The 12,535-nt window shown below is 48.8% G+C and overlaps 1 protein-coding gene across 4 annotated transcripts in view; it reads right to left on the reverse strand.

Moving 5' to 3' along the window:
• Positions 1–12,535, reverse strand: part of LOC121271272 (C-type lectin domain family 4 member E-like) — a 78,748-nt gene that overhangs the window by 30,079 nt on the left and 36,134 nt on the right. The window lies entirely within an intron of this gene.

The raw sequence follows: 12,535 nt of genomic DNA on the forward strand, positions 1-12,535 counted from the left end.
ATTCCCCAGATTCTGGAAAGGATTGGGGAACTACAAATGTAACATCGCTGTTCAAGAACGGAGGGAAGCAGGAAAGTACAAGCCAGTTAGCTTAACATCTGCCATTGTGAAAATGCTAGAACCCATTGTTAAGGGGATAAGAGCAGGACATTTAGGAAATCGTTATACAATATGGTAGAGTCAACATGGTTTAGTGAAAGGGAAATTGTGTTTGACAAGTTTACTCGAGTTCTTTGATGATGTAACAAGGATGGATAATGGGGAACCAGAAGATGCAATGTATTTGGATTTCCAAAAGGCATTTGATGAAGTCCCACATAAAAGATTACTGCATAAGATAAGAGCTCATGGTGTTGGGGGTGAGGTATTAGCATGGATAGAGGATTGGCTAACTAACAGGAAACAGAGAGTTGGGAAATTTTCAGGTTGGCAAACTGTAACTAGTGGCGTGTCACAGGAATCAGCACTGGGGCTTCAGCTATTTAGAAACTATGTTAATGACTTGGATAAAGGACCAACTGTGTTACAGCCAAATTGCTGATGATACAAAGATAGATAGGAAAGCATTTTGTGAGGAGCATTTTTAAAAATTCATTCACGGGACATGGGCATCGCTGGCTGGGCCAACATTTATTGCCCATCCCTAATTGCTCTTGAGAAGGTGGTGGTGAGCTGCCTTCTTGAACTGCTGCTGTCCAGGTGGTGTAGGTACAGCCACAGTGCTGTTAGGGAGGGAGTGCCAGGATTTTGACCCAGCGACAGTGAATGAGCGGCAATATATTTCCAAGTCATTATGGTGAGTGATTCAGAGGGGAACTTCTAGGTAGTGGTGATCCCATCTATTTGCTGTCCCTGTCCTTCTAGATGGTAGTGGTCATGGGTTTGGAAGGTGCTGTCTAAGGAGCCTTGGTGAGTTCCTGCAGTGCATCTTGTAGATGGTACACACTGCTGCTACTGTGCGTCGGTGGTGGAGGGAGTGAATGTTTGTGGATGGGGTGCCAATCAAGCGGCCTGCTTTGTCCTGGACAGTGTCAAGTTTTTTGAGTGTTGTGAGAGCTGCGCTAATCCAGGCAAGTGGAGAGTATTCCATCCCACTCCTGACTTGTGCCTTGTAGATGGTGGATAGGCTTTGGAGAGTCAGGAGGTGGGTTACTCGCCGCAGAATTCCTAGCCTCTGACCTGCTCTTGTAGCCACAGTATTTATATGGCTGGTCCAGTTCAGTTTCTGGTCAATGGTAACCCCAGGATTTTGATAGTGGGGAATTCAGTGATGATAATGCCATTGAATGTCAAGGGGCAATGGTTAGATTCTCTCTTGTTGGAGATGGTCATTGTCTGGCACTTGTGTGGCATGAATGTTACTTCCCACTTGTCAGCCCAAGCCTGGATATTGTCCAGGTCTTGCTGCATTTGGACAAGTATTGCTTCAGTATCTGAGGAGTCGCGAATGGTGCTGAACATTGTGCAATCATCAGCGAAAATCCCCACTTCTAACCTTATGATGGAAGGAAGGTCATTGATGAAGCAGCTGAAGATGGTTGGGCCGAGGATACTACCCTGAGGAGCTCCTGCAGTGATGTCCTGGAACTGAGATGACTTACCTCCAACAACCACAACCATCTTCCTTTGTGCTAGGTATGACTCCAGCCAGCGGAGCGTTTTCCCCCTGATTCCCATTGACTCCAGTTTTGCTAGGGCTCCTTGATGCCACACTCGGTCAAATGCAGCCTTGATGTTGAGGGCAGTCACTCTCACCTCACCTCGGGAGTTCAGTTCTTTTGTCCATGTTTGAACCAAGGCTGTTTTGAGGTCAGGAGCTGAGTGGCCCTGGCGGAATCCAAACTGGGCATCAGTAAGCAGGTTATTGCTAAGCAAGTGCTGCTAGATAGCACTGTTGATGATCCCTTGCTTTACTTTACTGATGATGGAGAGTAGACTGATGGGACGGTAATTGGCCAGGTTGGATTTGTGCTGCTTTTTGTGTACAGGACATACCTGGGCAATTTTCCACATAGCCGGGTAGATGCCAGTGTTGTAGCTGCACTGGAACAGCTTGGCTAGGGGCACGGCAAGTTCTGGAGCACAAGTCTTTAGCACCATTGCCGGAATATTGTCAGGGCCCACAGCCTTTGCAGTATCCAGTGCCTTCAGCCGTTTCTTGATGCAATGTATTGAATTGGCTGAAGACTGGCATCTGTGATTCTGGGACCTCCGGGGAGGCAGAGATGGATCATCCACTCGGCACTTCTGGCTGAAGATTGTTGCAAATGCTTTAGGCTGACCTTTTGCATTGATGTGTTGGGCTCCTCCATCATTGAGGGTGGGGATATTTGTAGAGCCTCGTTCTCCTCCAGTGAGTTGTTTAATTGTCCACCACCATTCACAACTGCATGTGGCAGGACTACAGAGCTTAGATCTGATCCGTTGGTTGTGGGATCGCCTCGCTTTATCATTTACTACTTATCCTGTTTGGCGTGCAAGTAGTCCTGTGTTATAGCTTCACCAGGTTGACACCTCATTTTTAGGTATACCTGGTGCTGCTCCTGCCATGCCCTCCTGAACCCTCATTGAACCAGGGTTGATCCCCTGGCTTGATGGTAATGGTAGAGTGGGGGATATGCTGGACCAGGATGTTACAGATTGTGTTCGAGTACAATTCTGCTGCTGCTGATGGCCCTCAGCGTCTCATGGATGCCCAGTCTTGAGTTGCTGGATTTGTTTGAAATCTGTTGCATTTAGCAGAGTGATAGTGGCACACAACACGATGGAGGGTATCCTCAATGTGAAGGCGGGACCTAGTCTCCACAATGACTGTGTGGTGGTCACTCCTACTGATACTGTCATGGACAGATGCTTCTGCAGCAGGTAGGTTGGTGAGGATGAGGTCAAATATGTTTTTCCTTCTTGTTGGTTCCCTCACCACCTGCCATAATCCCAGTCTAGCAGCTATGTCCTTTAGGATTTGCCCAGTAGTGGTACAACCGAACCACTCTTGGTGATGGACATTGAAGTCCCCCACCCAGAGTACATTCCGTGCCCTTGCCACACTCAGTGCTTCCTCCAAGTGGTGTTCAACATGGAGCAGCACTGAATCATCAGCTGAGAGAGGGTGATACATGGTAATCAGCAGGAGGTTTCCTTGCCCATGTTTAACCTGATGCAATGAGACTTCATGGGGTCCACAGTCAATGTTGAGGACTCCCAGGGCAACTCCCTCCTGACTGTAGACCACTGTACCGCCACCTCTGCTGGGTCTGTCCTGCCGGCGGGACAGGACATACCCAGGGATGGTGATGGTGGTGTCTGGGACATTATCTGTGAGGTATGATTCCGTGAGGATGACTATGTCAGGCTGTTGCTTGACTAGTCTGGGAGACAGCCCTCCCAATTTTGGCACTGGCCCCTAGATTTTAGTGAGGAGGACTTTGCAGGGTTGACAGGGCTGAGATTTCCATTGTCGTTTCCGGTGCGTAGGTCGATGCTGGGTGGTCCGTCCGGTTTCATTCCTTTTTTGAGACTTTGCAGCTGTTTGGGGATATAGACAGGTTAATCGGTGGGAAAAAAATTAGCAGATGGGGTATAATGTGGGAAAATGTGAGATTGTCCACTTTGGCATGAAGAATAGAAACGCAGAATGTTATTTAAATGGAGAGAGAGACTGCAGATCTGGGTGTCCTTGTACAAGAATCACTAAAAGTTAGAATGCAGCAAGTAATTAGGATGGCAAATAGAGTGTTGGCCTTTATTGCAAGAGAATGGGATATAAAAGTAGGGAAGCCTTGCCACAAGTGCACAAGGCATTGCTTTGACCACACCTGGAGTACTGTGTATAGTTTTGGTCTCCTTGCTTAAGGAGGGATATACTTGCATTGGAAACCATTCAGAGAAGGTTCACTCTGCTGATTCCTGGGATACAGGTTGTCTTATGTGGAAAGCTTGAGCCTGTACTCATTGGAGTTCAGAAGAATGAGAGATGATCTTACTGAAACATTTAAGGTCCTGGGCAGGCTTGATAGGGCAGATGCTGAGAGGACGTTTCCCTTTGTGGGGGAATCTAGAGCTGGGTGGAGCACAGGTTCAAAATAAGGGGTCTCCCATTTAAGGCTGAGATGCAGAGGAATTTCAGTGAGCTGTTAGTCTAGTGGGATTCTCTTCCCCAGAGACCAGTGGAGGCTGGGTCATTGAATACACCCAAGACCGAGCTAGACAGATTTTTGATCGACAAGAGAGTCAGGGGCTATGGGGGACAGGTAGGAAAGTGGAGTTGAGGCCACATTCAGACCAGCCATGATCTTATTGAATGGTGGAGCAGGCTCGAGGGGCCGAGTGGCCTACTCCTGCTCCTGTTTTGTATGTTCTTATGTTGAAATTACCCTTGGGTTTCACGGCGAACAGCGCACGGTTGGACACGGGGGGAGTGAACAACTGGAATTGGGAATAACGTTCCAGTGCTGAACTATTCCGTTGAGGTTAGCAGGATTCTAGTATTCTGTGGTTTCATGCCACAGCTATGCATTCATTTAGGGCCGTTCTTCCTTGAATTATATTGCTCCCAGTCAGCTCTGAGAACACAAGAAATAGGAGCAGGTTGACTATGTGGCCCAGAGAGCCTTCTCTGCCATTCATTAGGATCATGGATAACCCTGGGTTTCAATTCCATTTTCCTGCCTGTTCTCCATCTCCCTTAATTCCCTCAGAGACCAAAAATCTGTCTATCCCAGCCTTAAATATATTCAACGATGGAGCATCCACAACCCTCTGGGGTAGAGAATTCCAAAGATCCACAGCCCTTTGTGTGAAGATATTTCTCCTCATCTCAGTCCTAAATGATTGGCTCCTTATCCTGTGTCTGTGGCCCCCCACCGTGTTTTAGATTCCCCGACCAGCGGGAACAATCTCTCAGCGTGCACACCGATCAAACCCCTTCGGGATCTTGTATGTTTCAATGAGATCGCCTCTCATTCTTCTAAACTCCAGAGAATGTAAGCCCACTTAATTCAGCAGGAACCTGTCAATCTCAGAGAATAGCAGATTCAATAGAGGGACAGTGGTCAGAATTAATTCCAAAATTGTCCCAACTGAACTCTGGATGGGCTTTATCCTTATTTGTGGTTTAATGGCATTGCCACAAATCTGCCTAGTGACAGTGGATATAGAGCTCAGGGTAACCAAACCTGGACACAGTGCTCAGTGTGACCGGAACTGGACACTGTGCTCAGTGTGACCGGAACTGGACACGGTGCTCAGTATGACCGGAACTGGATACAGTGCTCAGTGTGACCGGAACTGGACACAGTGCTCAGTGTGACTGGAACTGGACATAGTGCTGAGTGTGACCGGAACTGGACACGGTGCTCAGTGTGACCGGAACTGGACACGGTGCTCAGTGTGACCGGAACTGGACACTGTGCTCAGTGTGACCGGAACTGGACACGGTGCTCAGTATGACCGGAACTGGACACGGTGCCCCGTGTGACTGGAACTGGACACGGTGCTCAGAGTGACCAGAACTGGACACAGTGCTCAGAGTGACCAGAACTGGACACAATGCTCAGAGTGACCGGAACTGGATACAGTGCTCAGAGTGACCGGAACTGGACTCAATGCTCAGAGTGACCGGAACTGGACACGGTGCTCAGTGTGACTGGAACTGGATACAGTGCTCAGTGTGATCGGAATTGTATACAGTGCTCAGTCAATGGTCTGGGCCTGGGCATGGTACAGCTTGAGTGTGTATCTCTCGTACACTATTTTTATCTCACTTGGCTGAGCTGTGTTTGGCTTTGATTCCTGCTCTCTATTAGCTGGAGATTTTAACACCGGTATTTCCAAGCTCTCCTTCAGTTTCCCCCTTGGTTATTACTCTACATTAATTCATCTGTTACCCATATCACAGTTCCGTGTGTGGTGCATTGTGTAAAATACCACCTGTGATTGATCAGCCTGTGCACTGATACTCTCCACCCCACAGAGAGTCATTTCTGAGAGTTTCTTCTGATTCCACTGCCCCTCCTTGTTCAGCATCAGCTACTAAACAAAAATAACATGTTCTGAGGCCTGGCGTCCATAGAACCATAGAAAAGTTACAGCACAGAAGGAGGCCATTCGGCCCATCTTGTACATGCCAGCCTGAGGACACCCAAGTGTCCTTTCTAATCCCACCTTCCTGCACCCGGCCCATAGCCCTGCATCTTACAGCACTTTAGGTGCAGATCCAGGTACTTTTTAAAAGAGTTTAGAGTTGTCACAGGATGTGGGAATCGCTGGCTAGACCAGCATTTATTGCCCACTCTTAATTGCCCTTGAGAAGGAGGTGGTGAGCTGCCTTCTTGAACCACTGTGATTGGCACGGTGTCATGAGAGATGGAAAGGTGGAGGGGGTAGTATTGAATATGAGTAGGAGAGTTTATATTGAGGGGGTAGTTAACAGACAACAGGAGGGCAGTGAGCTCAGGGAGGGAGAGATAGGGCGCGACGAGCTGAAATGGGGGCTTGAAACCACCAAGGGCGAGAAGTGGCTCGGTGCAGAGGCTGAGGGAGGGAAGCAGTGAAGATGTCTTGTCGATAACCTTGGAGTGTTTCTTGGGTGGGAGCCAGAGAACGCCGATTTTAAAGGAGACGTAGAACAAGGTCAGATGTGGAAAGGGGCAGAGAGAGCCTGAAGAACAGGAGGACAGACCAAGGTGTCATTTGGTGATAAGAGCTGCACCACCATCGCGATGGCCTGGACAGGATCAGTGGAGGAACGTGCAGCTGGGTGGAGAGACTCCCATAAAGGGGAAAGCGTCAGCAGCTAGGAATCAAGTTCAGAGCCAGGTCATGGTGTCCATACAGTCGTTCACAATTTGGTCAAGGAAGGTGGTCAAGGTGGATGGACACAGAAGACATTCATGTTGCATTGGCCTGGCAAAAACCGGTCTGTTTCTCACCCTGAGAGGGAGATTATTTTCCCAGGTGGTCAAGATGTATAATGAAGAGTCATATGGACTCGAAACATTAACTGTCTTCCTCTCTGCAGTTGCTGTCAGACCTGCTGAGTTTTTCCAGCTATTTTTGTTTTTGACTCCCGGTTACAGTGTTGGGATAGGTGCACTGTTGACAAAATCCACCCCTGCCCCCATTATCTCTCTCTCTCTCTCTCTCTCTCTCTACCCCTCTTATTCCTTTTGTCAGTTCTCCTCTAAGCTTTTTGGATCCGTTTGGTTCCCTACTCAATTATGTGGAAGAATTTCTGTCTTCCACCCCACGGGGCGATCAGTAAAGTAACATATGTAACGACCTCTCACTGTGGGACCTGAAGTGGAATGTGACCCTTCCTAGCCTTGATGACATTTTTTGCCTGCAGCATTGGGGAAGACCACAGCAGACCCCCGGGACTTTTGTCTTCACTGTTTCTTTTTAATCGCGAACTTTGCGGCTCTGTGTTAACTGAAGAAAAGTTCTTGTCTTTCCAAAACAAAAGCGTAGAGAAAAGTATTTTGGCAGTCAACAGGGCAGAACTGAGATTCCATTCCTGGACACCATCCAGACTTTGGGTTCGCTGTTTCCTTATAGAGGATTAAAGCTCAAACAAGCTGACATTCCATTTCCCACGTGGCCCTTGTTCGCTCTGGACTCATTGACACCAATATGATGTCAAACTAAATTGTTTGCGCCAACCCTGCAGACTGGCCCTGCAAACTCCAAGAGCGAAGGCTTAGCTGGCAGAGTGCACGAAAAAATAGCTGTGGGTGGGATTTTTAACTCGTCGGGCAGGAGCGGCGACTAAACCAATCGCCACCCGCGATCAGGCCCTGACCGCGGTTTCACGCTGGCTGGCCGGTGTCAATCGCCCGCGGCAACGCTGGGCACCGCCGGAGTGGGCGTGGGAGGAGGGCGAGAGCGGGCATCGGCGCACTGAAATCTCCACGGAGGCCCAGGGCTGCCTCGGGGAGCCGAAGATTTATAGCGGCGCAAGTAAAGATCGAACAAATAGGGTGGACATGTCCCCTCGTGCCAGCCTCTCACACGATCAGGGACATGTTAGGAATGAGGTTTAAGCATTGTTACTTTACCCTTTAATTCCTGTCGGAAGCCTCATCCCGCCCGTGGATGCGGTTTCACGAGAAATGCGAAGGCTGCTCGGCCTTTTCTTAGCGCCCGCCGGCCGAGTGGTTGGACCGGCAGTGAAAAATCCGATTTGATTCATTGATTAGGGGCCTTCACCGGCCTCTTAATTGTCGGCGGGCGTGAGCGAAATATCGCGAGAGTGCGTGATGATGTCGGGACGTTCGCCTAAAGCCAGCGAGCGCTATTTTACTCTCGCTCTCGGGCCGGGCACGAGAGGAAAGTTCCGCCCGTGAGGCTATTGTCAAAATGGTGTATTTCATTTTCAACCTCATTGAATGTTTTTAAGAAAGGAAGGAAAGACTTGCATTAGTGCAGAGCTTTTTACAACCTACCGGACCTCCCAAAGTGATTTAAAGCCCATGAAGGGCTTTCTGAAGTGCGGTCACTTGTTGTAACGTGGGATGTGTGGCAGTCATTATGTGCACAGCAAGATCCCACAAGCAGCAATGACCTGATAATCTGTTCCGGGTGATGTTGATTGAGGGATAAGCGTTGGACAGGACTCCGGGGATAACTCCCCGGCACTTCTTCAGAATAGCGTCATGGGATCTTTTATACCTGCTGAAGCAGGCGGATGGGGCCTCAGTTTAACACCTCGTCTGAAAGACGGCACCTCCGACAGTGCATCGCTCCCTCAGTGCTGCACTGGACCCGTCAGCCTTGATTTCTGGGCTCAAGGCCTGATTAGTAGCTATAAAAATATTGACAAGGAGAAGAAAAAGACTGTTTACCCGGATGGGGTGATAGGTGGAGAGAGGTCACATGCTGCAACCTCCAGGAACATGGACAACCAGAACGTACCTTCCCCTTGAGGTGTTTAGGGGGTGGGTTGGGTTTTGGAGGGAAAGTGGTAAGCAACCAAAAGGGGGGGTGACAAATTGGGGCAGGGGGGGTGTTACCCCCCCATTGCACACCCCCAAATGGATGTGTGTCCCCTTTATTCCCTCTTTTTCGAAGAAACCCTTTCAAAAATAACCTTTGCACACTGGCCTGCCTGCCACTGCCCAGCATCTTTCAGCAGTGGAGGCAGATTGAGGCCCTTTAATTGGGCAGTTAAGGGCCTCAACTGGCCTAAGGGCGGACGGCCTAGTGGGTGACTTGCTCACTCCTCCGTAATACGGGGAACAGGTCAGGAATGGGCAGGGAGGAGGTGGGCTGGGCTCCCGGCATATTTTATGTGCCCCGCCCCCACCCACCCCCCCCCACCTTCCACACCCAGCCCCTGTAAACATGCCCAGTGGGGGCAAGTAAAATCCAGCCCCACTCCTTTACTTATAAAGCCCAGAGGCCTGTATCCTTTTTTAACTGCTTTCTTCACCCAGACTGGCCTACATGTCATCTCAACAATAAATCAGTTTTCCTCCATGTTGAGCATCACTTGAAAGAAGCCCCGAGGGTATTGATGGCACAGAATGGGGAGGGGGCTTCAACCTCCATCACTAAAAGTGGCTCAATAGCGCTAATACTGACCAAGATGGCCAAGTTCTGAAGGATAACATCTGCTAGGCTGGGCCTATGGCAAGTGGTGAGGGAATCAACAAGAGGGAAAAACGACTTCAATCTGTCCTCACTCATCTACCTGTTGTAGATGCAATATTGTCCATGACAGTATTGGTAGGAGTGACCAACTTACAGTCTGTGGAAATAAAGTTGCATCTTCACACCCTACATCGTGTTGTGTGCTTTTACCATCGTGCTAAATGGGATAGATTCAAAACTCCAGATTTAGCAGTTCAAAACTGGGCATCCATGAGGTGCTGTGGGCCATCAACAGCAGTTGAATTACATACAAGCACAATCTGTAACCTCATAGCCTGGCATATCCCCCACTTTACCATTACCATGAAGCCAGGGGATCAACCCTGGTTCAATGAAAAGAGCAGGAGGGCATGCCAAGTGCAGCACCAGGCATACCTCAAAATGAGGTGCCAACCTAGTGAAGCTACAATACAGGACTACTTGCCTGCCAAACAGCAGAAGCAGCATCAGATAGACAGATCTAAGCGATCCCACAACCCACAGATCAGATCTAAGCTCTGCAGTCCTGCCACATCCAGTCGTGAATGGTGGGGCACAATTAAACAACTCACTGGAGGAGGAGGCTCCACATATATCCCCATCCTCAATGACAGGGGAGCCTAGTGCACCAGTACAAAGGACAAGGCTGAAATATTTGCAATTATCTTCAGCCTGAAGTGCTGAGTGGATGATCCATCTCAGCCTCCTCCGGAGGTTCCCAGCATCACAGATGCCAGAGTTCAGTCAATTTGATTCACTTCACATGATATCAAGAAACAGCTGAAGGCACTGGATAATGCAAAGGCTATGGGCCCTGACAATATTCCAGCAATATTACTGAAGACTTGTGCTCCAGAACTTGCCGTGCCCCTAGCCAAGCTATTCTAGTACAGCTACAATACTGGCATCTACTCGGCTATGTGGAAAGTTGTCCAGGTATGTCCTGTACACAAAAAGCAGGACAAATCCAACCCGGCCAATTACCCTTCCCATCAGTCTACTCTCCATCATCAGTAAAGTGATGGAAGGAATTGTAGGCTGTGCTATCAAGCGACACTTACTCTGCAATAATCTGCTCGCCGATGCGCAGTTTGGGTTCTGCCAGAGCAACTCAGCTCCACATCTCTTCAAGCCTTGGCCCAAACATGGACATAAGGGCTGACCTCAAGAGAGGGAAATGAGAGTGACTGCCCTTGACATCAAGGCAGCATTTGACTGATTGTGGCATCAAGGAGACCCTAGCAAAACTGAAGTCCATGGAAATCAGGGGGAAAACTCTCCACTGGTTGGAGTCATACCGAGCACAAGGGAAGATGGTTGTGGTTATTGGGGGTCAGTCATCTCAGTCCCAGGACATCACTGCAGGAGTTCCTCAGGGTAGTGACCTCGGCCCAACCATCTTCAGCTGCTTCTCCAATTACCTTCCTTCCATCATAAGGTCAGGAGTGGGGATGTTCACGATGGTTGCACAATGTTGAGATACTGAAGCAGCCCATATCCATAAGCAGTAAGACCCGGAGAACATTCAGACTTGGGCTAAGTGGCAGATTAGGGATGGACAACACATACTGGCCTTGCCAGCTACACCCACATCCCATGATAGAATAAACTAAGTGGTGGAGTAAAGGAAGTTAGGATATATACTTGTCACGCATGGTGCATTCGTTCGGTTCATCAAACTGCACACTGAATACACATCATCCTGCATCGGAATGGTGACATCACTGATACGATGTCATCATGTCCTGAGATGTATGACCAATGGGGAGAGTTTAACCTATTGCAGCTGAGGAATCAGAAGGAAATCATCTTATTTTTATTTTTATTCACCAGCTTGGATAACCTGGGAATTTGCTGGTGGGAATTTGAAGAATCTTAGTTCCTGGAATATTTTGTGGGGTTACACAGTGAAGAATGTGAGAATCTGGAGATGGTGCAGACAGGACAGAGAGGCTGAGACTAAATGTCTGGGTGTCGGTCACAGGGTCAGACCCAGAGAGATGGGGCGACTGTAGAAAGACCAGGATGTGGCTGAGGTGTAGGAAGCAATAAGGGGATTGGACACAGGCTGGTGACATCGATTGTTTGAGATGGACAGAAGTTCTAAAGGGCGACATCAATAAAATCCAGAAGCTGAGAGTTAGATTAGCTTCCTGGAGGATATTCTTTTAACAGAGAGGCATCAGACTCAGGAACAAATTATGGGAACTTGTGGGGAGAAAGAGTTGCTGTGGCATCCTGAACTGCAATCTTATCAGCTTTTGGGAACAGAGGGTTCATTCAATCAGGAATTAGTTTAGATTGTGCAGTGTCTGACAGAACCAGACAGGGACAGAGATTGAGACAGAGATCGAGACAGAGACAGAGAGAGAGACAGAGACAGACAGACAGACAGACAGGCAGACAGAGAGAGACTGAGCGAGAGAGAGAGAGACAGACTGAGAGAGAGGCAGAGACAAGGAGAGGAACAGAAAGAGAGAGAGAGAGACAGAGTCAGAGGCAGGGAGACAGACAGGGAGAGAGACAGAGACAGAGAGGGCCAGAGAGAGAGTGGCAGAGCGAGATTGAGAGAGAGAGACAGAGACTGAGACAGTGACTGAGACAATGACAGAGACAGAGAAAGAGGCAGAGATGGGACAGGGAGAGAGGCAGAGACATAGAGTGAGACAGAGACAGAGGTAGAGATACAGATAGAAACAGAGGCAGGCAACGAGACAGAGAGAAAGAGAGAGACAGGGAGGGAGACTGAGACAGAGACAGAGACATAAACAGAAACAGAAACAGAGACAGACACAGCGACAGAGACTGAAACAGAGATTGAGGCAGGGACAGAGGCAGTGATACAAAGATCGAGAATGAGAACAAGACAGAGACAGGGACAAAGACAGAGGCACTTCCTTTCCTACCC

Source organism: Carcharodon carcharias, chromosome 30 (assembly GCF_017639515.1).
Source record: "Carcharodon carcharias isolate sCarCar2 chromosome 30, sCarCar2.pri, whole genome shotgun sequence".
Taxonomy (NCBI): domain Eukaryota; kingdom Metazoa; phylum Chordata; class Chondrichthyes; order Lamniformes; family Lamnidae; genus Carcharodon; species Carcharodon carcharias.